General features: G+C 37.4%; 1 protein-coding gene across 1 annotated transcript in view; it reads left to right on the top strand.

Moving 5' to 3' along the window:
• Positions 1-1487: 1487 nt before the first annotated feature.
• Positions 1488-26746, top strand: part of PTHLH (parathyroid hormone like hormone) — a 119263-nt gene continuing 94004 nt past the window's right edge. The window contains exon 1 of the mRNA XM_072798492.1: positions 1488-1720. The gene's annotated coding sequence lies outside the window, so the exon portion shown is untranslated. The remainder of the gene's footprint in view (positions 1721-26746) is intronic.

The raw sequence follows: 26746 nt of genomic DNA on the forward strand, positions 1-26746 counted from the left end.
AAAATACAAAATCAAAATACACCCAGCCATGACCATATGCGATAGTTTCTTTCCTGTTTGGTTTATTCCTTTGAAGACTGCGCCAAAGAATCAGAGACAAGTTTGAGAAACTGAGACTACGTCTAGGCTCTCTGATCCTCTTGATGAAGTGCCCAGCCAAATCTGGACAGGGCAGCGACTGGGGAAAGACCCCAAGTTTTATCTTCTCTGGCAGGCAAAGTGTCAAAATTAGTCCCAGACAAAGAACTACGTGAAAACACCAGCATGACATAAATCCCCTCAAGGGATTGAGTTGACCAGGAGCATTAAAGAATTGCAGTCTGAGGCCAGTGATACCTGTACAAACCAATGGATTTGGGTTTCTATAAAGCCAGGGTATTAGGGAAAGACTTGATTACGTGTGGCTTAGTCTGAATTAAAAGGCAAGGCAATTACACAAAAGCTCTCATTTAACTTTTAGGTGGGATTAGGCCCACACTAACTTTATGACACTAGGTTGCTAAAAACAAATGGCAGTTTCTCACATGCCCTAGGAAAGAATTGGGGCTTATATAATTCTTCCCAATTATGAGGCATTGTGCCCATGACAAGTAAATAGAAAGTGCCTAGAACCAAATGTACCCTGTCTTATGGCTTAAACCAAGTGACAAGAGAACATAAGTTTCATTTTTGTTTCTCCACTCACGCAGAAAGGCAGCGTGGTGTCAGGGGGAAAATCTGGTTTTAGTCCTGTCTCTGCTACTGGAGTCTCATGTCTCTTTGGAAAAAAAGAAAATCATGAACTCCTTTTTGTCTCACTTTCCTCGTCTGTCAAGGGGAAGCTGGACTCTAAAACTCTGAGATCCTCAGTATTCTCAGAAATGTAATTATTATGAGTCAAATACAGGAGGTTAACATGACTAAAGAACAATGTAAAGGATAGGGCTGAGGAGATGGCAAGACAACTTGAAAAGTAAGAATCTTCAAACTTCTGATAAAGGCTTCCTTCCCCTTTGTAACCTGAGAGACCTCAGGAAGCTCTCTGGCTCCCAAGGGGAGTGGATTGAGGGTGTGTGCCACGGAAGTTACACAGGCAACTTAAATGTTTTCCCAGAACTCATGGAGAGTCAATGCAGCCCTGCTTGTGGGATGCTGCGGTCTCTCTCACAAATATGTATAACTCTCTTAGTGCATACACAAATATGAAATCCTCTAGCATCCATAAAAATGCAAGAACTGAAGACTGATTCAAAATCAAACCCAGAGTAAACTAATATTTGGTAATCAAGTAGCTCTACCTGGGCTGATACTGATTCTGGTGGGCACTTAAACAGCTTTTGGGTTGCCAGAGACATCTTACCAGGAGTGTATTAAAAAATAAAATAATGCACTGGCTTTGCAGTACGAAAGCAGAGTCCATAAACCACAATATCTCTCTGTGAGGAAATAGACTTCCTGTCTGCTATTTTTTTATGTGCCCAATTAAGTGCAGATTTTTGGCTGCGGGAGCAACATAACTGCAGCATTTTTTCCAGAAAAACCAAGAAATGAACTAAAAAACTAAACAAGAAAAAGTCTTATAAGAAGATGGTCTGATAAGTGCTGGGAGATAATATTTTTTTCTCATTTTATACCTGATATCTTCTAACCTGGATATGACCAACCTCGGGCAGAGCGACTCTAGATCACATTTCTAATGTGCTGGCAGCTTCCCATCCCAGAGGGATTTTCACTGAGTAAGGTGAGTACATTTCAAGGCCTTATATGGAATAAAATAGCAGGGTATTGAGTCAGGATGGGTGGTTCAACGAGTTGGGTGTCTGAGAATTAAAAATCAAAGTTAACCAAGATTCTTTGATGAAAACTCGGGGCTAGATGACTCGGTTCAAAAGAAATAAAAACCTGCCTGAAACCTAATTACCAAAATGAAATTGAACTCGAATATGTGAGGTCTAAAAAGCTTCATGGATGTTAATTTTAGTGCTGAGTTACACGCACCTGGGCATTTCCTGACTTGGGCCAGAGGCGAGAATGCTAGAATTCTGTGAGAAAGGCTATGTAAATCAGCACCAGTAAAGGAACCGAGTTTCACTGATAATTTACTCCCTCAGAGGAACCCAAAAAGCTTTAAGCAAGCTTATGTATGTATGTGTGCTCCTCAAATCTCAACAGAAGCTCTAGTGATTTCACCCAGGTCAAGCTTTCTTCTATAAGGAGTCAGAGAGGAAAGTACCTCCGTGCTAGGGTTGAAATCAGCACCAGTTTTGAAGATCTAAACAGTTTGGCAGCACCTAGTGCGAATGTTTCTTTGTTTACTTTGTAGAAGTAAAGGGCAACAACAGTGTTTTTAGGGAGAAGCCCAAACCAGCTGGAAAGAAATATCTCTGCTCTTAGGTTGAGGCTGCGATATCCTTCCCAGAGCACCTCCTCCAGGTAAATAGATTTGATATTTCTAAGCTATTGGCTTCTTTGCTCTGGGTTACCAAATTTCTGAATTTGCATTCGTATCAAGATACAGGATATGTAGAGGTTTAGTTTGCTCGGTCTTTCTGCCCTGAGTGAAAAGTAGATAAGATTTTCTTCTATGCCTCTTTAGATCTACTCCGCAGTCCAGTTTTACCTCAACCAAATACCCCTAAATTTTACTGTAAGCGTGTGCAAACTGTTTAATCTTCTTCCTTTCCTTTTCTTCATCCATTAAATATATCTGGAAATGTATGCTGTATCTACTTTTACACTGATGTGATGATGGCAAATCAGATAATATAGCTAAAAATGATTTAAGAGCCTCCGGAAAAAAATATTATGAGCCTTTACATGTGTAACATTCAGCCTCATAGTAAATCCAAACCACAATTGTTGTTTTCAAAATAAAGATTATAAATAGGGAAGCAAAATAAAAACATGTGCTTCACTGTAGATTGGTATGTGAATTCAATGCATTTATAGGTTCAGTTGTTGACTAACGAAGAAGAGAAAAAAAAGCAGCCTAGTATACTAGTTGTGGTGTCAATAGATAGGTTTGTAATCAGTGGGCTCTGGCAATTCTGATAATGTCACTGCATGCTTCTGTGGCAATGTACTCTGTTCTACTTCTGGTCATGTAAAGCAGCAAAGCCCTGGTTTGAATCCTTGTTTGAAATGTAAATGTTATCAAGCTTGAAATGAGCTTGTTAAACTTCGAATCACACCCTCTCAGGAGTCTGCATGCTTTGTGAACCACTACATAGCTGTTCAAAAAGTGCCCTCCTAATGAGGCCAATTCTGACTAATGCATATTCCAAGAATAATACTTGACCAAAATTGAATGCAATTCTCTTGTATTTATTATAATTTTCTATGACAGAGAGCAGAGGCTAAATTCGGTGAAAGTATTGTTTTTCTTCTAAACTTGGGTCTGCCAAAATTTGTTTTTATTTCTACCCCCCACCCCAACTCCTACCCCCAGTCATCCCTTTTGGAATGATGTAGTGATCCTAGCCAATCGGGAAACTTGCTGGCATCTGTGGAGTGCCTGTTTTCACCACTTTCCTTCACCCTTTCAATAGATTTTTGGTATGGAATGGAAATGGAAGAATCATTAACAGCAGCAATGTCAAGAGCAGCCTTGAAATGAGGCATCTGATATCCCATATGTTTAGTATACTTATCACACAGACAATGTAAAAGCCATTTGAGGTCTGTAACTTCCTTTTCTACACAGAAGGAAATGTGGCAGTGAATCAAATTGATACAGGAATTTTAAATATGTGTGGTCGCACAAAGTAAGAGAAGATTATAAATTCAGCATTAGAAACCAAAAGAAAAAAAAAATAAGCCACAGGTAGTATTCTCATATTATATTTGTTTGAGCTGTCAGGACAAAATACTAGAAAGAAATATTTTTATGACATGGAAACTAAGATCTGCTTTCCAAAATTATTTTCCACTAACTTAAAGCTATGTATCATTGTGCAAACCTAAAGACTCCTATCCTTACAGAATTAAATATTTATCTTACAACTGGAGAAAGGGCACCTATCTCCAATGTGCAAGCATGCATAGTAGAGGTGGGGTCTAGTCCCTGTAATAATGGCCTGGGGGGCAGGACTCACCTTCCAATCTCCAGGATGACATTGTTTTGCCACAAGTTTATGATTGATTCTGAACCAAAATCCCTCATTTCCTCAGGTACAGGGGAAAAAGGATTCTGTAACAAGGCAGGCTACTCTCGATAACTTTAGTAAGAGTGCTTTATCTTTCCTTTTTTTTATTCTAAGAGGGTAGTAAAGATGCCAAGTCTCTTTTGTGAATTAAAGGGGATGTGAGGTTTTAGGGAAAAGTGCTTTCAGTGGGATTGACTATATGTCTTCGCAGGTCTCGAGTAGGTTTACTTTAGATTACCTTGAGAACAAGGCCTACATGCTAGACTCCAAACACATAGTACAACTCACCTTCTGTATGTATTGTGTGCTTGTTTATTTTTAAAGACATGAGAATGAATAATAGAGTTCAGTGGAATATATGATATGAGGATTCAGTAGGTTTAAATATTTTTCAATCCAAAACTCCCTGCATGCTTTTCCCATGATCCTTAATCACATCTCCCAAAAGGTCTCCTGAAGCAAATCTTTAAATTTTAAAAACACTCTTGTGAAATTATATAGACATTGCCATATGCTCAACCTATTATTACTGTCAGACTTCTCTTCCCAGACATGGAGAATAAAGCAGGTGTCTACTCCTTCCTCTTCTGCTTTATCTTCCCTTTATAGGGTTTATTGATGAAAGTACCAGAGCACAAATGTCTACTGACACTGCCTCCACCCCTGCATATGCCCACAAGAGAAACATTAAAGAGCTAGTAAAAATGTGCCATGTGCTTGCCCTGGCCTCTGACCCACACAACTTGTCCTGATGCCTTGGGAAGGCTCTCTGGTCCACTCAGAATTCCGGGAACATTCAGTACCACAGGCCAGTCAGGGCTGTGACACTCAGAACACCAGGGAAGAATATTTAGAGATTCCTTCAAACATGGAGACTATTGTCAGTAATAGTGTTAGGGATGGTATCTATGATCCACAAATATTTATCAACAAGGGGAGACTGATGATAACTAATCTTTACTCAGGACCTTATACCTTACAAGGTACTTGCTTCTTATTCATTTAATCTTCACAATTTGTCTGGGATGTATTATTTTCCTTATTATTCTAATAAGAAAACTGTGCACTGAGTAGTTCTTTCATTCAAAAAATTTTACTGAGAACTTACTATTTGTCAGATGCTGTTCTAAGCACTGGAGATAAAACAGTAGCAGAAGAGACAAAATTCCTGCTCTGAAGAAATTTGCATTCTAGTTGGGGTGGGGAAGAAAAGAGGCAGACATTAAATGAATACGTAGGCAAAACACATAACATGTCAGACAGAGATAAATGCTGTGGAGAAAAAAAAACATGGTCAAGAACAGTAATTACAGTATACCAGTGGACAAGGGGGTAGGGTTTCCATTTTACATAGGATAGTCAGAAAATGCCTTGTTGAGAAGATATTTGAGCAGATAGCTCTAAGAGGTACAAGAGCTGCTCAAATGGATATCTGGTACAGTGGCATTACTGGCAGAGGAAGGAGCAAGTGCAAAGGCCCTGAGGCAGGAGCATACTTAGCTTGATTGAGGAAAGGCCAAAAGGCATTCATGGCTTGTGTGGAATGAACAAGCCTGGGAGTAGTGGGACATGCAGTAAAAAAATGTATCAAAGAATCCTATTAATGTGGAGACTTGGCTTTTATTTTGAATGAAAGGACAAAACCAGGTGTTATTCAAAATGTTTAATAGCAGGTACAGCACAAACACCAATGCATCAGCATGGATGTCTGGCCAGAGCATGCAAGCAGCATCCTAGAGACCTCCCTGAAGAGTCAAGCATTATCCCTTGAGTTGGTGCACTGTGGGGAGATCCCCTTGTGAATTGAAAGGGAACATCAGGAAAAGGGTACCTTGGGGAAAGACTCTCTACCAATAGAGATGGAAGGATTCCAATATTTTAACAACTGGTACCTAGTTCCAGTATGAGCCAGGTAGAGATCAGCCTTAACAAGAAATCATGGCTATGTTTGAGTGGAGTGACATCATCAGACTCATTTTTTTTTTTTTAAGGATTCTCTCTCTCTAGAACAGACCCTAGTGAAGCAAGAGTAGAATAGGGAGACCAGTTAGGTGGCCATTGTACTAATTTGGTGAGAGGTAATGGTGTCTCAGACAATGGTGGCAGTGGGGGTATCAGATTGGGGAATATATTTTTAAGGCAGAGCCGAGAGGACTTGCTGATGTATTGGATCTGAGGTGAGAAAGTGTCAAGCATGACAGAAGGAACTAGAAGATCTAGATGGCCACTGACCAGAATAAGAAGAACTAGAAGTAGACAAGATCAGTAACTTAATTGTAGACACAGGAAGTATGAGATAAGTTTATTGAGCACCCACTTTGCACCACACCAGCTCTGTGAGCTAAGTGCTATGTTGTTATCTTCAATCTTCAGCTGGGACAGCTCAGAGAGTTGAGGTGACCTACCCCTAGTCACACAGCAAGTAAACACATCAAGGGCTCAAACCTGGTTTTTCAATTCCGAGTTTCATGCTTTTCTTAGGAAACCACAGCTGAGAGTCAAGCGGTGTTATCAAAGTAGATCACTGATGAGAATCTACTTTTTGTGACCCACTCTAAGGCAAAAAAGTTAAAAAAAAAAAACCTTCCAACTCTAAGATTTAGGGAATCTGTTGTAAAAGGGGAGAAGAGTTTAATCTTAAATTCACTTGAAAACCAAAAGACTTTTTTTTTCCTTAAAAAATAAAACAAAACTGAGGTGAGCCTAAGGCCAGCATGCTGATTGCATCAGAGAGACAGAGATGAAAAGAGGAAAGAGGAAAACGGGCATGAGCCCTAAATCAGCACGTTAAAGGGGCTGGCCTCAGAGGCTTGTATTATCAGACGTTAGTCAGAGAGGGACGTTCTTTTGCTGGCATAGAAGAAATCTGAAATAACACATTAATTTTAGGTCCTCTGATATTTTTTCCTGGAGATGTTTCATTTTGATACAACCGACAACAGCCAAAGAGAAAGCCTCAGAATACAGACATAATAAAAACAGTTGACGATCTCTAGTCACTAAGCATAAGTTCCACTGACTTTTGTCTTGCTCAGCCCAAGTCGGCAGCTCACTAGGAAGCTACAAGGCATCCTGGAGGATTTAAAGAGCAAGACTAAACATTTTCAAGTTCCAGTGTCAGGACTTCCCCCTTCAAGCTTTGAGACCTGATAAGACTCAGATGTTTCTGAGAAGGGCATACATACTGTTTTAAAATTAACCAGGAGGTCACTGAGCATGTTAGAGGGTTTTTACCAACACAAATACCCAATGGCACAGCATGGGAAGCTCTTTCACTGTTTGCCAGAGGTCTGGCTTCCAGTGGTTTCGAAAGGCAGGTACCATCATTTGGGTAAAGAAATGAAGAAGGAAACTGGATTGTGCACTCACCCATTCAACCAGAACTTGTCCAAACCAAGTAATGTTAACTATAAAAACTGAGACCTGCTGGGAGGAGTTGGGAGATGGTATATAGAGTCTTCGTCTTTTATAATGCAGAGTCAAAGATATATAAAACTGATAAATCAATAAATATGAAGACAATCACCAGAAGAAATAAAACCATGGGTTGTTTGGTGGTTTGGGGGGCATGGGAATAAGAAAGGGGCTAAGGAAGTGGAGATAAATACCTGTATTTCATACTCTTCTATACTGCTTGCCTTTAAAAAATGCACACATGTATATTTCACTTAAAATTTTATTTTATTTTTTTTAAGATTTTATTTATTTATTTATGTGAGACAGAGAGAGAGAGAGAGAGAGAGAGAGAGAGAGAGAGAAGCAGAGACACAGGCAGAGGGAGAAGCAGGCGCCGTGCAGGGAGCCTGATGTGAGACTCGATCCCGAGACTCCAGGATCACGCCCTGGGCCGAAGGCACCGCTAAACCGCTGAGCCATCTAGGGATCCCCTCACTTAAAATTTTAAATTGGGGGCAGCTGGGTGGCTCAGTCAGTTAAGTGTCCAACTCTTGATTTTGGTTCAAGTCATGATCTCAGGGTCATGAGATCTAGCCCCACCTGGGGCTCTGCACTCAGGGTGGAGTGTGCTGGAGATTCTTTCTCTTCCTCTTCCTCCCTTTTCCCTTCAATTCACTCACACACTCTTTCTCTAAAATAAATACATAATTTTCTTAAAAACTAAAATAAAAAATTTAATTTAATATATTCCTGTTTATATGAACAAGCCTCTGAGGACATATTCCCTGCTGTCATAGAAGCTTTTGACTGAATACTCCAAAGGAGAGAAAGACTGAGAAATCTGACATATAATAAAGGAAAAATTGAAGTAGAATTTTATTTTCCTTTGTGAAGGGAAACTACATCTCTTTTCTCCTAGTGCCTCATTCTTCTGCCTTGGATTAAATTGAAATGAAAGAAGGACATAATATGTTCCCAACTGGTAGACATTTAGCTATTGAAGACAGTCTCTGGGTCTACCATATTCATATTTCCTACACATTCCTCCCATATTCTTTCTCCTTCCTTCCAAAAAACTTCAGAGTTACTTTCCTCAGTAGGGATTTAACCACCCACAGAAAAAGGTGTGTAGGATGCAGGGGAAATAGTCAGAGGACAGGAAGTCGGTTCTTTCTTACATTTCCCTTTGATTCTAGAACTCTGACATGGCTGTAGTACTTGCCTACCGACTCCCCAACTGGATCATAAGGAAGACACTCCCAAAAATAAATTGCCAGAAGCAAAGGAGTTAATAAATTTAAATATGCTAAAAGTGATTCACTCACGGAACTTCAGACTTCAAACAAAAAGTCATTAAAACTATTAGAGTTTCTCTGAGTTCTGTCCTGCAAAAGCTGAGGATGTCAAGCTACCTTTGTTTTAATAGCTCTGTTAAAAAAAATAAATAAATAAAATTTAAAAAAGGGGGGGGGGCGGGGCGGATCCCTGGGTGGCGCAGCGGTTTGGCGCCTGCCTTTGGCCCAGGGCGCGATCCTGGAGACCCGGGATCGAATCCCACGTCCGGCTCCCGGTGCATGGATGGAGCCTGCTTCTCCCTCTGCCTGTGTCTCTGCCTCTCTCTCTCTCTCTCTGTGACTATCATTTAAAAAAAAAAATAGCTCTGTTAACTTTTTCTTCACATAATTGGTTTCAGCGTATGAAAATGTTTTTTTCTTAGGGTACCTGAAGGATTCCTGATTTGGCTAGTTAGAAAAACCTTTCCAATGTAGTGGCCTACAGTCATTACAAACTCAGGATAATCATCCTAATTTTGCAATTAGAACTCAGGCTTTCTGCTGATAATAACACTGCATTTGCACTCAAACATTCATGCTCTGCATTCAACAAAATTTAATTTGTGCCTATCATGTGCCAAAAGTTTAATAGGCTTAAGGATTGAAAATGAAATAACAAGTCTATTCTTAGGAAGTATGTAGTCTAGCTTATAAAAAAATAAATTTTGGAACACTTGTAGTGATGAGCACCAGGGGTTGTGTGGAAGAGAAAAAAATAAACTTTAATAAGCTCTTTAATAAAATTGTAATGAGAATACTATTATTGCCTCTGTCCTCATACATAGGTCCATCTGCTTATTCCCCATCAACCTTTACAGAATAGGGAGAGGAGAAGTATGAGATGCCAAGTAGAGACGGATATGCTGTAGGACAAGGCCCTTTCATAGAGGAAAATAAAACAGAAATCCATCCAGCTTGAAAGATTGTGAGAAGTAATGAGTAAAGTAAGAGGTCAGACTCACAAAAGTGCCTTTCACCCCTATCTCCTACCTTGAAAAGGAAAAAGGGAGGTTTGCGTGGAATATATAGAAATGTAAATATAGGTAGGAGAATATCAGGGATAAAGGTAGCCTGGGGATATTGCACACTTCTAGGAGAAGCCAGCACTCAGCCTAAAGAAGAACTCAGGTACACTGCCATCAACTTACTATCGGAATTCTTCTTCTTGGCCTTCCCCAAAAGAACCACAGCCACTTATCCTGGTGACTGTATATTGAAAAGGGAAAATAACCATTTTTTAAAGAAATTATTTGACATTGACTCTGAACTGAAACTAACTCCTGAGAGCCAAAGACACAGGCTCACCAGTCAGAGTAGAGGCTAATAAAGGTCAGGTGATCAGTGTAATTTTAGGACAGGTTTATCTCACAATGGACCAGTGGGCCTCCAAAATTACTTCATGGTTATATTCAAAATTTCAGAAGGCACATTCCTTCTAAAATATATAACCTCAGTAATTAGCAGAACCCCCCATATTTGTTCTCTGACCTATGGAGTGAGGGATATTATGGTAAGAAAGGCCAGGTGGAAACCCCTAGAACTTTTCCCATATCCTCCAAAATATTAAATGAAAGCAGCACCACATTCCTAGAAGGACTGTGGAGATTTGTGTCATCATCAAGGAATTGAATGATATGTAAGTGGTGATTCCTAACACATCCCTATTCAAATAACCTCTTAAGCCTGTGCATAAGACAGATGGATTCTGAAGAATGACAGTGTATGATCATAAACTTAATCAACTGGTGACTCAAACTGCACTTGTTGTTAAAAATGTAGTCTCTCTCTCTCTTTTTTTAAATGTAGTCTCTTTACTGGACAAATCAACACATTCTCTGACAGTTGGTATACAGTTGTTGAGCTGGTGAACATTTATTTGTTTGGTTTTTGTATTGCTTTGTTTCAAGCTTGTTGGTAAAGACCACCAGGACCTTTTTGCTTTCAACTTCAAGGTTCATCTTGGAGGATCACCAATACACATTCACTATTGTACCATTGTTCAGGGCTTTATGAATTCTTGACAATCCTAACATAGTCAACAGGACTTTGGTTGCCTCTTTATTCTACAGAACACTTTCCCAATATATTGAAGATATGCTGATTGAATGTGGTGAGTAAAAAGTAGCAATTACCCTGGAAAGCTTGAGAAGACCCATAAGGGCTTGAAGATGAGAAATCAATTCCACAAATACTTAGGGGCCCATCAAACATCACTGATGTAAGACTTACCCACTGCCACCATAAGCAACTGTAAAACTTGACCTATAAGATGAAACAACACTGATCAGACACTGGGACAAAGGGCAGCAAAGACTATGATCTCTAAGAGAAGGGAACAAGCAAGATAAGACCCCAACTTCTTCATGGAAGCACTTACCAGTCTGCAGCACTAAATGCATAAATATTAATTTGAGGAGGATAAGGGAGTCAAAATTTGTGGGGCTGAGTATCTGAGGAAAGGAAACTATGCAGAGAGAGAATGAGATTGAAAACTCTACAAACCTGACTACAGGTACCCTTGAGTCTTTGGCTGATTAATATGCTGTACATGTGTAGAGTGACTCTTCATGATGCCAGGCAAAGATAAACTAGTAGATGGCTACAGGAGGAATAATTCCCAGTGCTCACACAGGGCAGGGAGATATTCATGTTCTGACCAATCAGAGAAGGGAGACTTCACTTCACTGAACTCAGAGAGAATTCAATAGAGACTCCAAAAGAGTCAAATGTTAGTAGTAGGATTAAACCATTTCTTGAGTAATGGCTATTCTAGGCCCACTCTAATAAACCTAAAAAAGGATTAAGCTATTCCACAACTAACTTACCTACATACCAGAACAAAGCCCAATAAAGTTTAAAGGAAGACAATCAGAACCCAGCACTCAAAAAGAATAAAAAAGTAACATTCACAATGTGTGACAACCAATCAAGAAACAGAAAAATATGACTTGTCACAAAGAAAAAAAGCCAGTCAACAGAAACAGAGTTAGAGATGTTAGAGCTGGGGTACCTGGGTAGCTCTTTGGTCATTATCCCAGGGTCCTGGGATGGAGCCCTACATTGGGCTCCCTGCTCAGTGAGGAGAGCCTGCTTCCCCCTCTCCCTTTGCCTGTCACCCTTCCTGTTGTACTTTCTCTGTCAAATAAATAAAATCTTTTTCTTTAAAAAAGAAAGAAATGTTAGAGCTGATGAAGTTAGCAAACAATGATTTTAAAACATTTATTATAATATGAAGAAACAAATGGAAAATATATCTTAAAGGGAACTTTTAGAAGGGTAAAAAATGTAATACCTGAATGAAAACTTTACTGGTTCAATTGTGCCCCCCAAAAAAGATATGTTGAAGTCCTAACCTCCAGTACCTCGGAATGCAATTTTATTGGGAAATGGGGTCACTGTACATGTAATTAGTTAAGATATGATTATACTGGAATAAGATGGTGCTTAATCCAATATGACCAGTATTCTTATAAGAGACAAGAGACACAAGGAGAAGATGGCCATGTGACAGTAGAGGCAGAAATTGGAGCAATGCTTCTACAAGAAAAGGAATGTCAAGGATTGTCAGCAAATACCACAAGCTAGAAAAGACAACAAAAGATTCTTCCCAACAGGTTTCATTAACACCTTGTTTTCAGAATTCTGGCCTCTAGAATTGTGGAACAATAAATTTCTATTGTTTTTAATCATCCATTTTGTGGTTATTTGTTATGGCAGCCATAGGGAACTAATACAGCTGGATTACCACAAAGTAACTGCATAATTATAATTAAAATTATATCAGATTACCAACTGGAGAATAAAAACTAAATCAAAGTACAGTGGAGAAAAAAGACTTAAAAATTAACAAAATCTTAGAAAGTGTGATGGTATCAAGAGATTGAATATATAGTTAAGCCTCAGAAAGAGAAGAGAGAATGGGGCAGAAAAACACATTTGAAGAAATAATGGTCAAACATTTTCCAAATTTATTGTGAACTATAAACCTACATATCTAAAAAGCTGAACAAGTCCAAAAAAGATAAGCACAAAGAAAACCATACCTAAACATATCATAATCAGATTGGTGAACAGTGATAAAGAGAAAAATGTTAAAAGCAGTGAAATGAAGGAAAAAGACATATTACACATAGAGGAACAAAGACAATAATGTCTGCAAAAATAAAGTTTTTCAACAAAGTTGAGAGAATTTGTTACCAGCAGACCTACATCATAAGAAATATTAAAAGGAGTTCTTTAGGCCAACAGAAAATAAAATCATATGAAAAGTCAGATTTATATAGAAGAAAAAAAGACAAGCAAAATTGTAAACATATGTGTTACATAAAAGACATTTTCTTATTTTTCATTTCTTAGAAATTAATTGAAAATTTGAAGTAAAAAAATATTAGTAAAGTATTGGCGGATTATAATAAATATAGGGGCAGCCTGGGTGGCTCAATGGTTTAGCACCGCCTTCAGCCCAGGGCGTGATCCTGGAGACCCCGGATGGAGACACACATCGGGCTCCCTGCATAGAGCCTGCTTCTCTCTGCCTGTGTCTCTACCTCTCTCTCTCTCTCCTCTGTGTATTCTCATGAATAAATAAATAAATTTTTTTTAAAAAATGAAATAAATATAGAAGTAAAATGAATGACAAAAATAACACAAAAAATGGTGGAAATGGAACTATACTCTTTTAAGGTTCCTAAATTATATGTGAAGTAGTATAATACTCTTTAAAGATAGTGTTAAGTTAAAGATGCATATTTTAAACCCCTGAGCAATCACTGAACAATAAAGCAAAGAGGAATAGCTGATACACCAATTAAAAAAATAACAAAAAAAGAGTACCAAAAAATTCAAGTGGCCAGAAAAAGATGAAAAAAAAAAAAAAGATATAGCATGATGGGTTTAAACCTAATCATACTGTTAATTATATTAAATGTTAATGTACTAAAATTACCAATTGAAAGGCAGTGTTTTCTGTGTTTTTTTTTTTTTTTCTTAAGTTCTTATTTTAAATCCAGTTAGTTGTTACAGTGTTATATCATTTTCAGGTGTACAATAAAGTTATTCAAAAATTCTGTTCATTACCTGGTTCTTATTAAAAGTGTACACCTTAATTCCTATCACCTATTTAATGTAATCTTCTCCCCACCTTGTAACCATCAGTTTGTTCTCTGTAGTTAAGAGTCTGTTTCTTGGTCTCTCTCTCTCTCTTTTCCCCTTTGCTCGTTTTGTTTCTGATTTCCCTCCCTCTTTCTTTTTCCCTTTGCTCATTTTGTTTCTTAAATTCCACACATGAGTGAAATCACATTTATTCGTCTTTCTCCAATTGACATTTTTCTTAGCATTAAACTCTCTAGCTCCACCCATGTCATTGCACATGGAAAGATATTTCTTCTAGCTGAATATTTCTGTGTGTGTGTGTGTGTATCACATCTTCTTTCTCCCTTCATTAATCAAAGAAGACTTAAAAATTAACAACACTTGGGCTACTCCCATATCTTGGATATTGTATAAATAACACTGCTATAAAATAGGGGTACATGTATCCCTTGAATTAGTGTTTTATATTCTTTGCGTAAATACTCAGTAGTGTGATTGTTGGAATAGATCTATTTTTAACTTTTTGAGGAACCTCCATACTGTTTTCCACAATGGCTGCACCAGTTTGCATTCCTATCCACCTTACAAGAGGGTTCCTTTTTTTCCACATCCTCAACAATACCTGTTGTTTCTTGTGTTGTTTATTTTAGCAATTCTGACAGGTGTGAGGTGATAGTTCACTGTAGTTTTAATTTGCATTTCCATGATGGTAACTGATGATGAATATTTTTCATGTGTCTGTTGGCCATCTGGATGTTTTCTTTGGAGAAATGTATGCTCATGTTTTCTGTCCATTTCTAAATTGTATTATTTGTTTTTGGGTGTTGAGTTGTGTAAGTTCTTTAAATATTTTGGATAATAACCCTTTATCTGATATGTCATTTGTAAATGTCTTCTTCCATTCTGTAGGTTGCCTTTCACTTTTGTTGCTGGTTCTCTTCACTTTGCAGAAGCTTTTTATTTTGATGTAGTCCCAATAGTTTATCTTTGCTTTTGTTTTCCTTGCCTCATAAGACATATCTAGGAAAAAGTTGCTACAGCCAATCTCAAAGAGGTTCCTGCGCATCTCTTCTAGGATTTTATGGTTTCAGGTCTCACATTTAGATCTTTAATCTATTTTGAATTTATTTTTGTGTAATGATGTGTATGGTGTAAGAATGTGGTCCAGTTTACTAGACCTAAAACTGCATGTGGCTGTCCAGTTTTTCCAACACCATATTTTTAAAAAAAATTTTTTTCCAACACCATCTATTGAAGAGACTGTCTTTTTCCCATTGGATATTCTTTCCTGCTTTGTTGAGGATTAACTGACTACACAGTTGTGGGTTCATTTCTGGGTTTTCTATTCCATTCTTTTGGTTGGTGCATCTATTTTTGTGCCAGCACCATACTGTTCTGATCACTCTATCTTTGTAAAATAACTTGGAGTCTGAAATTGTGATGCCTCTAGCTTTGCTTTTTTTTTTTTTTTTTTTTTTAATGATTTCTTTGGCTATTTGGGATCTTTTTGCTCCCATACAAATTTTAGATTATTTGTTATAGTTCTGTGAAAACTGCTCTTGGTATTTGGATAGGGATTATATTAAATGTGTTGATTGGGGATCCCTGGGTGGCACAGCGGTTTAGCGCCTACCTTTGGCCCAGGGCGTGATCCTGGAGACCTGGGATCGAATCCCACGTTGGGCTCCTGGTGCATGGAGCCTGCTTCTCCCTCTGCCTATGTCTCTGCCTCTCTCCCTCTCTTTCTCTCTCTGTGACTATCATAAATAAATAAAAAAATTTTAAAAAAAAATTTAAAAAATGTTTAAAAATGTGTAGATTGCTTTGGGTAGTATAAACATTTTAACAATACTTATTATTCCAATCTGTAAGCATGGAATGTCTTTCCATGTCTTCAGTTTCTTTCATCAGTTTCATATAGTTTTCAGGGTATAGTTCTTTCACCTCTTTGGTTAGGTTTATTCCTAGGTATCTTATTTTGGTACAATTCTAAGTAGGATTATTTCCTTCAATTCTCTTTCTGTTTTTTTGTTATTGGTGTATAGAAATGCAATAGATTTCTGTACACTGATTTTGTACCATGTGACTTTACTGAATTCATTTATTCATTCTAATAGTTATTTGGTGGAGTTTTTTGGGTTTTCTTTACAGAATATCATGTCATTTGTAAATAGTGAAAGTTTTACTTTTTCCTTACTGATCTAGATGCCTTTTATTTCTTTTTGTTTTTTGATGCTGCAGCTAGGACCTTCAGTACTGTGTTGAATAGAAGTGGTGAGAGTGGACATCCTTGTCTCATTCCTGACCTTAGGGAAAAGCTCTGTTTTTCTGCCATTAAGGATGATGTTTAGCTGTGGTTTTTTTTTTTTTTTTTAATATATGGCCTTTATTATGTTGAGGTATGTTCCTTCTAAACCTACTTTGTTGAAGATTTTTATCATCAATGGATGTTGCAATTTGTCAAATGCTTTTTCTACATCTATTGAAATGCTCATATGGCTTTTTTTTTTTTAAAGATTTTATTTATTTATTCATGATAGTCACAGAGAGAGAGAGAGAGGCAGAGACACAGGCAGAGGGAGAAGCAGGCTCCATGCACCGGGAGCCCGATGTGGGATTCGATCCTGGGTCTCCAGGATCGCGCCCTGGGCCAAAGGCAGGCGCCAAACCGCTGCGCCACCCAGGGATCCCTCATATGGCTTTTATCCTTTCTCTTATTAATGTGATGAATTACATTGATTGATTTGTGAATATTGAACCACAATGTAGGAATAAATCCCACTTGATCAAGGGGAATGATTTTTTAAATGTATTGTTGGATTCAGTTTGTTATTATTTTATTGAGTATTTTTGAATCTATGTTCAACAACATATTGGCTTGTAGTTCTCTTTTTTGTGGTGTATTTATCCAGTATTGGTATTAAGGTAATGCTGACCTCATAAAATGAATTTGGAAGTATTCCTTCCTCTTCCATTTTGGAATAGTTTGAAAAGAATAAGTACTAACTCTTCTTTAAATGTTTAGTAGGGTTCACCTGCGATACCAACTGGTTCTGGACTTTTATCTGTTGGGAGGAGAGACATGTTTTTTAAACTTATAAAGTAAGACCCAACTATATGCTATCTATTAGAGACTCACAAATTTAAAGTGAAAAGATATTAAATGACATGTCATGAAAACATTAATCATAAGAAAGCTGTAGTGCTTACATCAGATAAATAAGACAAGATATGTTACCAGAAATGAAGGACATTTCATGATAATTGATGAGTTAATTTATAAAGAAAACTCAGTAATTCTAACATGAGCGTAACTGATTTCAGAACTTTACAATACATGAAGCAAAAATGGGCAACTGCAATAGACCAATCAACAATTATAACTGGGGATTTCAACACTCCTTTCTCAGCAATTGATAGAACAGGCAGACAGAAAATCAGTGTGGATATAGAAAACTTGAACAACATTTCCAACTAATTTGCCCTAACACTTATATAATACTACATGCAATGCAGGCAGAATGTATACTCAGCATGTGAACATGGGATAATCACTAAGATAGAGTATGTTCTGGGTCATTAATGAAGTCTCAATATAATTAAAGTTATTAAAATCATGTGTTCTTTGACCACAATGAAATAATTTAGAAACCAGTAACAGGAAGAATAGTCCCACATATGTTAGAGAAATTGGATTTGAAATTAAAAACCTTTCAGCACAGAAAATTCCCAGCCCAATTTGTTCCAGTGCTGAATTTTATCAAATGTCTAAAGGAGAAACAATAAAAATCTTACACAAACTCTTTTAGTAAATACAAGTGTCGGGGGGGGGGGGGGATACCTCCCTACTTATTGTATCAGGCCAGACTTCTCTGATACCAAATTAGAGTCATTATAAAAGAAATTGGGGATCCCTGGGTGGCGCAGCGGTTTGGCGCCTGCTTTTGGCCCAGGGCGCGATCCTGGAGACCGGGAATCGAATCCCACGTCGGGCTCCCGGTGCATGGAGCCTGCTTCTCCCTCTGCCTGTGTCTCTGCCTCTCTCTCTCTCTGTGTGACTATCATAAATAAAAAAATAAAAAATAAAAAAAAGAAATTAAAGCCTGATATTCCCCATGAACATAAACAAAAAAAATTTAACCAATTATTAATAAATATAATCTAGTAATATTAAAAAAGGATAATACATCATGACCAATTGGGGTATATCTCAAGAATACAAAGTTAGTTTAACCTTTATTTTATTTTTTTTTACAGATTTTTATTTATTTATTTATGAGACATACACACACACACACATACACACACAGAGGCAGAGAAACAGGCAGATAGAGGAACAGGCTCCATGCAGGGAGCCAGACATGGGACTCTATCCTGGGTCTCCAGGATCAGGCCCTGGGCTGAAGGCGACTGGTGCTAAACCACTGAGCCACCCAGGCTGCCCATCTTTTAAAACATTAATCAGTATAAATTACCATATTAATAGAATAAAGAATATACGAAGGCTTATTTGAAAAGAGATTCATATCCATTCATGATAATAACTCTTAGAAAGTTAGGAGTAGAAGTCAACTTCTTCCATCTGATAAAGGGCATCTACAAAAAACCTATGGCTAATATTATAACAATGGTAAAAGAATAAATACTTCCCCCCCATCAGGAACAAGATAAGAATGTATATTTTCACCATTTCTGTTCATCACTGTATTGTAGGTCCTAGCTATGCAACAAAGCAAGAAAAATGAATTAAAAGTCAGAAATATTGGAAAGAGGGTAAAAAAAAAGTCTTCATTTGAATGATTGTGTATGTAGAGTCATAAGGAATTTTTTAAAAGCTACAAATGATTTTATCAAGATTTATACAAAATTGATTACAAAAACTGACCATATTCCTCTATATTAATAGTAAATAAATTAAATGTAGAAGTAAATTAACAACATTATTGGGACCCCTGGGTGGTACAGTCAGTTAAGCATCTGACTCTTGGTTTCAACTCTAATGATCTCAGGGTCTTGAAATTGAGCTCTGTGTCAGGCTCTGAGCTTAGTAAGCAGTCTGGTAAGTTTTCTCTCTCCTTCTCCCTCTGCCCCTCCCCACATTCACTTATTCTCTCTCTCTCTCTCTCTAATAAATGAATAAATCTTTAAAAATAAATAAATAAAATAATATTATTTATGATAGCATTTTAACAAAAATATGTTAAATATTATAAATGTTAAATATGTTATAATGATAGCATTTTAACAAAATAGATTCACTGCATATTGAAAACTGTAAAAAAAAATTCAAGACAAACTGAAGGAGACCTAAGTAAATAGGGAGATATATCAAGTTCATGAATTGGAAGACAATATTGTTAAGATGTTATTCTTTCCAATGGAGTTTTTCAGACATAACGTAATCCCAACTAAAACCTGAGATAGAAGGCTTTCTCTCTTTTTGCAGATATTAACAATCTGGTTCTAAAACTTGCAGAAAATTCAGAAGAACCTGTATCAGCCAAAGCAATGTTGTAAAAGGAAGATAAAATTAAAGGACTTACTCTAATTTCAAGATTTATTATAAAGCTAAAGTAATCAGGAAAGTGTGGTATTGTTATATGTTTAGACATATAATAGGTCAATGAGACAGAATAAAATGTCTAGAAATAGATCCAAATTATATGGCAAATTGTTTTTTTACAAAGTTACTAAAGAAATTCAACAGAGAAAGGATATTCTCTTCATTTCCTGCTTTTACCATACACAAAATTTAATACAAAATAAATCATAGACCAAATTATAAAGACTAAAACTATGAAAGCTCTAAAAGAATCGTAAGAGTCTTTGCAACCTTAGAGTAGGCAAAGATTTCTCAGAATAACTAATTCTTGGAAAATTGTACCTCATCAAATTTAAACATTTGTCTTTGAAAGACACCTTTAAAAAATTGAAAAGTTAGGGATGCCTGGGTGGCTCAGTCAGTTAAGCATCTGTCTTTGGCTCAGGTCATCAGGTCATGATCTCAGAGTTTTGGGATCAAGCCCTGCATTGGGCTCCCTGCTCAGCAGGGAGTCTGCTTCTCCCTCTACCCTTCTACTTGTGATCTCTCTCTCTCTCTCAAATAAATAAAGTCTTTTTTTTTTTTTAAGTCTTTTTTAAGAATTGAAAAGTCACGTTCAGCCTGGGTGGCTCAGTGGTTTAGCACCGCCTTCAGCCCAGGGTGTGATCCTCAAGACCCCGGATCGAGTCCCATGTCAGGCTCCCTGCATGGAGCCTGCTTCTCCTTCTGCCTGTGTCTCTGCCTCTCACTCACTCTCTCTCTCTCTCTCTGTGTCTCTCATGAATAAATAAATAAAATCTTTAAAAAAATTTTTTTGAAAAGTCAAGCCACATACAGGAGAAAATACTTGCAATGCAAAAGACTTATATCCAAAATTTACAAGGAATTCTTAGAGTTCAAAATCAAACAAACAATCTAATTTTTTAAATAGCCAAAGTATTGGGGGTAAATTTATCACACAAGAAGTTACATAAATGGCCAATAAGTATATAAAAAGATACTCAATATTATTAGTCAGCAATAAAATAAAAATGAAAGCCACCAGATAGTATTTTATATCTTATGATGCTATAATTAAAGAGATTGACAATACCAAATCTGGGCTAGGAAATGAGGCAAATAAACTCTCATATTTTGCTGATGGAAGCATAAAATTGTACAATCACTTCAGAAAGATATTTGGCAGTTTCTTATAAAGTTAAACATATACTTTTCATAGTACCCAGCCATTCCACCTTAGTACTTATTTAATTAAAAAAAACTTGCACATGAATGTGCATAGAAATTTTATTCATAATATCCAAAAACTTGAATCCTAAATGGTTATCAAATGCTGAAGGAATAAATAAATTTTAGCACATCCATATGATGAAATACTACTCAGCCGTAAAAAGGAACAAACTGTTGATACAAGCAACAATATGGAAGAATCCAGAAAACCTATGATGAGTGAAAGAAGCCAGTTACAAAAGAGGGCATAGCATGATTCCATACATGTGAAATTCTGAAACAGGGAAAACTAATTTGGGGTGACTGATAGAAGGTTAGAGTTACCTGGGCCCAGGGAAGGAGAATTTTTACCTACAAAGGGACAAAAGGGAACTGTCTAGGGTGATGGAAATGATCTATATCCTGATTGCGGTGGCAGCTATTCAGGTGTATATATTTGCCAAAACTCACCAAACCTTACACTAAAATACTGTATTTAATTGTACTTCAAGAAGGTTGCTTTCAAAAAAATGTCAGCCCACCATCTCAGTGAGGTTTTTAGAGGTCCAAGATGAAGAATAATTTTTCTTTATCCCTCCTTATTACTAAGAAAGAGGTTCACCCCTGTAAGTGCTGCAGAACTGGTAAGTCTCATAATTCTCTAATTCTCCAACTCTCCCTCCTGAACTTTAATTTTCCAGCTTGTCTCACAATTGTGTGGTCTGATTCCTATAATAAATCCTTTATTTCGTAACACTTATAGTTGCTCTACTTCTCTAAATGTTTTCCTAGACAGAAACAATGCCTGTGCCACTCATGGGAAAATATACAAAAGAATCAATGAGCCAGTCATCTGGGCTTCCAGAAACTAAACATCAGAACTCACAAAGATGGTCTAGCCTTCAATTACCCACTACAGTCGTTTTCTATTGCTTGCAGCAAATTGCCACAAATTTAATAGCTTAAACTAATACAGTTTGTTGTTTTACAGCTTCTGTGGGGCAGGAGTCTGGCACCTTTTAGCTGAGTCGCCTCTGCTCAGAGTCCCATAGGGCTAAAATCAAGGTATCAGCTGGGACTGTGATCTCATCTGAGGCTCAGGGTCCTCTTCTGAACTCACTGGTTATTTGCCATAGCTAATTCCTCACTGTGGTGGGACTGAGTTCCCCTCTTTCTCGCTGGCTGTCAGCAGGGGGCTGCTCTCAGACCCCAGAGGCCACCCTCAGTTTCCTGTTACATGGCTCTCTCATTAACATGGCAATTTGTGTCTCCAATTTGCTTTTCCAGCAGGAAAGCATTCCTCTTGCTTCAAATCTCTGAAAGTCAGTTTACTAAAGAGCAATGTCACGCTATTAATTTGTAATTAAGTAATGTCACACTATTATAGGAATGACACGCCATTACTTTTGCATATGACATACCCTAATCGAAGATAGGACTATCCCATCATTTTCACAGGTCCTGCCCATATTCATTCTACTTCGATTCAGCATTTAGTCTACTATGGAATAACACAAAAGATACGGGCCTTGAAAGATGGCTAAAATTTAGATAGATGAGAAGAAAAGGAAAAGAATTTCAAGCAAGGGAACACAGGGATGTATGTTGTAGACTGAGAGAGGATGAAATTGGCATATGAAAACTACAAGTCAAATGAAATAGGATGTTTGTGCTAGAGACCGGAGGAAGCAAAGTAACTGGAGCCTAGAGACAGATCCTAAGAGTTTTTATCCACCCTACTGAGAAAGTGGGCTTCAACAAACAACCAATAGTACATGGATCTTTAGTAGAAAGACTGACATGATGAAAGCTATACTTTAGAATAATAAGGCAGATGAATAAAATTCAGAAATCATTAGTAAAGCTAGACACTGTCTGATTCATGTTCGAGGTGGTAGGCCTTCAGCTAACTCTGAGAAGAGAAAAGAAAGGAGGAATATGAAAAGACTTGTGAGATTTTTGTCCCTTCTATGTATAGTTTTTCCTAACCCACATTATCCTTGATTTTATAACCTTGCTTACATCCATTTTTAGTTTTACATCCTAAGAACCAGTATCTGCTCATGCCATTGAGCAGGATATTTGATGATGATGATGATGATGATGATGATGATGATGATGATGATGAATAAAATGCTTTCTACTTAAGCATTAGCAGATACTATTTTTATCTTCATTGTACTGGTAAGAAACATAAGGGTAAAAAGGTGACCAACTCACATAATCTAGTCAGTATTAAAGTTCTAATTTGAATTCAGGTCTTGCTCCCACCATGACATACTGCTCCTACAAACAATTAAGTTTGCTAAGTTGGTGTATACAAAGCAGTTTAAAGACTGGTTTTACTTATGATAGCTACAATTTCATATTCTTTGGTCTGAAGAAGTAGTCTGATCCATAGAATGCCATCCGAAGGTGGATCAAAAGCATGGAGCTGTATCTACTAATTAAATTGAGATAGAGGATGGGGATAATTATCCTCATGCTTTAAATCCATCTTAATTATATTACAGAAGTTTATGAGATGATGTTCATAAAATACCAAGCAGGATGCCTGGCTCATAAATAAATAGTAAATAGTAGTTCCCCTTCCTCTTTTTCCCTCTTTTTATTCCATTCTACTAATTATTCCTGTCCTACATTAATAAAATATAAGGATTATTTAATTTAATGCTGTTTTAAGGAAAATTACATGTCATTTGCAGAGAGAGGAGAAGCAGTTAGACTACCAAATCCACACACCCCCAAGAGGCTGCAAGAAAGCAACCGTAAGAAGATCACACATATTTTAGGAAAAAGGTGTGAACTGGCAAAGATGAGGTTTGGGGAAACACAAAGCTTATGGCAAGAAAGAGAAATGCATGGGCTCACCATCCATAACCTTTCAGGATGACCTCAAAGTATGAAACACTGTGGTTTGATTTGCCTAGATATTTGCTTGAGTTCTGCGTTTGGGGTACCAAGAGGACAGACACTTGTGATTCTGCTGCAGACTGAACTGCCCTTTGGAAACATTCTCCCTAAATGAACTTCACAGCAACAGGTCATCCCCAACCGCAGCTGAAGGAGACCCCTCTGCTCTCCCTCCTGCCAATAAGTAGACTTAGCCTCTGGGCCACATAAATCAGGGCATGTATCAGTTCCCCTCCAAACACCCATCATGTCTGCTCTGTCAATTCAAAAGCACTACACAAGTGAACCACTAGAAAGCTCAGCATGATTAGTAGCTATTATGCATTTTCTTTTGTTTTCTGTTTTTTTCTTTTTAAAAAATTTATTTATTTATTTTGGAGAGAGAGAGTGTGTGTGTATGCAATTGAGAGGAGCAGAGGAAGAGAGAATCCCAAGCAGGCTCCCCACCCAGTATGGAGCCAGACCTGGAGCTCTGATCCCAGGATCCTAAGATCATGACCTGAGCAGAAACCAAGAGTTGGACACTCAATGGGCAGAGCCACCTATGTGCCCCACTATGAGCATCTTCATAGCCACTTTTATCATCTCCATTATTTCAGCTAAGACCTCAGGTTATTAGTTTTACTAGAAGAAGGAGAGAAAGAAAGACGACCCAAAAAAAGTCGCAAACATGTTTCCCAGACAGGTTAATACAAGCTCTTCCTCAGCTCTCTATTCTTGACTTAAGGAACATTCTCAGAGTGAGAGCAAAGAAGTTTTGGGTTGTATGGAAAATTTGACTCAAACCAAAAAGCCAGCCAACACCACAAAATGGATTGGAGTCAAATCAGATAAATAGAAAAAGAAAAGAATACAAAATATTTTCGAATGACAGTATCAGAAAGGTTAAAAAGCTTAACAAGAACCTGATTCAAAACATAGAGGCTACAGTGTAACTTCACCCTAACGAGGTGCTTTAGAGTATTGATTTAATGATGTTTCCTCTCCTATGCCCATAGAAATGTAATTAAATTGTCACAAACATATACATTCCTCTTGGGTTTGGCTTCTGTAACTCCCAAAAATAATGTTTGAGAAATCACCCAAACCTCCCAGTGTATTATTCATGTAAACCTAGATATCTCACGAAAACAAAACGTACAAGACCCAAGTGCCAGTTAGAATGTGAAAATATCCAGCAAAAGTCTGTTTTTACTTCTTTGATAAGCTGTATTGTCTTTTTGTTATAATGGAAAAGGATTAGCAAGGCTTACCAAATAAACAGCAGCTTCCTTAGAGAAACTGACCCTCGTATTTTATAAAAACCAAGAAATCAATCCTGAAGAGAACATGGGGGTCTTTGACAGACTAATGGAGGGCAAACTTCAAGGTCTATAACCATGAAAAGATCTGGGTCAGATGAGGATTTGGGCTAGTGATACATTTTGATACTTTCTATTTTAAGCACCCCAAAATTTAAATGCTCGTGCATGGCTTATCCAATTTTTTTCTGAAAATCTTTAGTCTGCAAAATTGTGTTCTTCCAGGACTTTTTGCCTGTGTTTGGCCTGGAAATGATAATGTTTATCATAATATATCTTGAAATGCAGAGGTATGCCCAAAGGAATAATAATAATAATAATTAATAATTAAGTGAACCAGACACTTTCAAACCTCAAAGAATGTTTGGTTTAGTGAGTGCTTTGGGTGAAGACTCAAAGTGTGGGGGTAAGACACATTTTGAAAAGTCCAAATAAGTTTTTCTTATCTTTTGCCAAAGCAAGGTTGGTATTTTCCAAACAGAATTTTTACTATGTACTGAAAGGAAAAGAGATAAAGGTGAGCACAGTTTAGAATTTAGCTTTTGATGTCGGGGGGGGACATTTAAAGCACTTGAGAAGTAGAATCTAGACATTTTAGATACACATTAGCTCTTGCACTGTCTGAGGAAACATCACCTATTTGATTTAAGACCAAAACCTGAATTACCAAACAGGATTGCCCTTTTGAGCAAAGCCTGTGTTTGAATTAGCCTTTCTGTATCACTCTGAGTAACCTGCTTTCTTGACCACTAAAGTCTGGTCTGAGCTCCTGAAATCAACATCCCAATACATTCATCAAGATAACCTATAATTGATGCCAACACAGGGTTATCATTAGGTGATAAGCCTTCAACTTTATTTTCTTCCGTCATTCATAATAAGGAAGTTCTTGCTTCCGAGATAATTAAAGGTCGGCAGATTTAGAAGCAGATTTGCTTTGCCACTTTTTTCTTCATATGGTTTTTTTTTTTCAGTTTCTCTTCCCTTAATAACTAGCTTAACGCTTTTATATAATAAAAAAGGTCAGATAGACTCCCCACAAAGTCCTCATAATAGCTGGCAGCCTATCCCACTGCTATTAGCCATCATTTAGCTAAGCAGAAGTGTCAGAGCATGTAGAACAAAGAGGCAACGGAGCATTTCTAGGAGCACAGCAGTGAGAAAGCAAAGAAATAGAGGAACTGACAGACAAGGCACAGGGGAAGACAAACTGCCTAGAAGCAGCAGCACGATGGCTTCTGGGGTAGGCAGCAGGCTTCCTTGTAATACCATTAGATTATCCTGAAGAAATGAATGCAGTGGTGGGGGTAAAATGTGCAGTTATGGGGGGTAGTCAGGTCTAAATAGATACATGTAAGGGACAGACCAGGATTACAGCTAATCCACTCCTATTTTTCAGGATCAATTATCAATTCATTGCAGCAACTAACTCAGAAGGAGACTAATATGAATGTGAAACCCATAGTCGTTTGAAATGTATGGATACATTCCAGTTACCTATAGATCTCTATTACATGCTATTGGGTATAACTGTAAGACATTGCTGATGTTTGACCATTTTTGACCCATAAAACAGACATTTAATATGGTTCTATCTATATTTATAAATAGAATGGTGTAAAAATTTTCTTTGGACTTGAAAAATCACCCTAATCCTGTGGATTTTTCAGATTCAGTACATTTAAAAGCCAAACACTAAGTTATTTGTATTTCTCCTTTTCCTGGAGTATCTCTACCTCTTGCCCATTTTCATGGATATCAAGTGTTTCATAGATATCTGTTCCCACATGCCAAATTGTGGAAAGATTTAACTCTCAACTTAGTATGAAATCAAGG

This window comes from Canis lupus, chromosome 25 (genome assembly GCF_048164855.1).
Source record: "Canis lupus baileyi chromosome 25, mCanLup2.hap1, whole genome shotgun sequence".
In the NCBI taxonomy this organism is placed as follows: domain Eukaryota; kingdom Metazoa; phylum Chordata; class Mammalia; order Carnivora; family Canidae; genus Canis; species Canis lupus.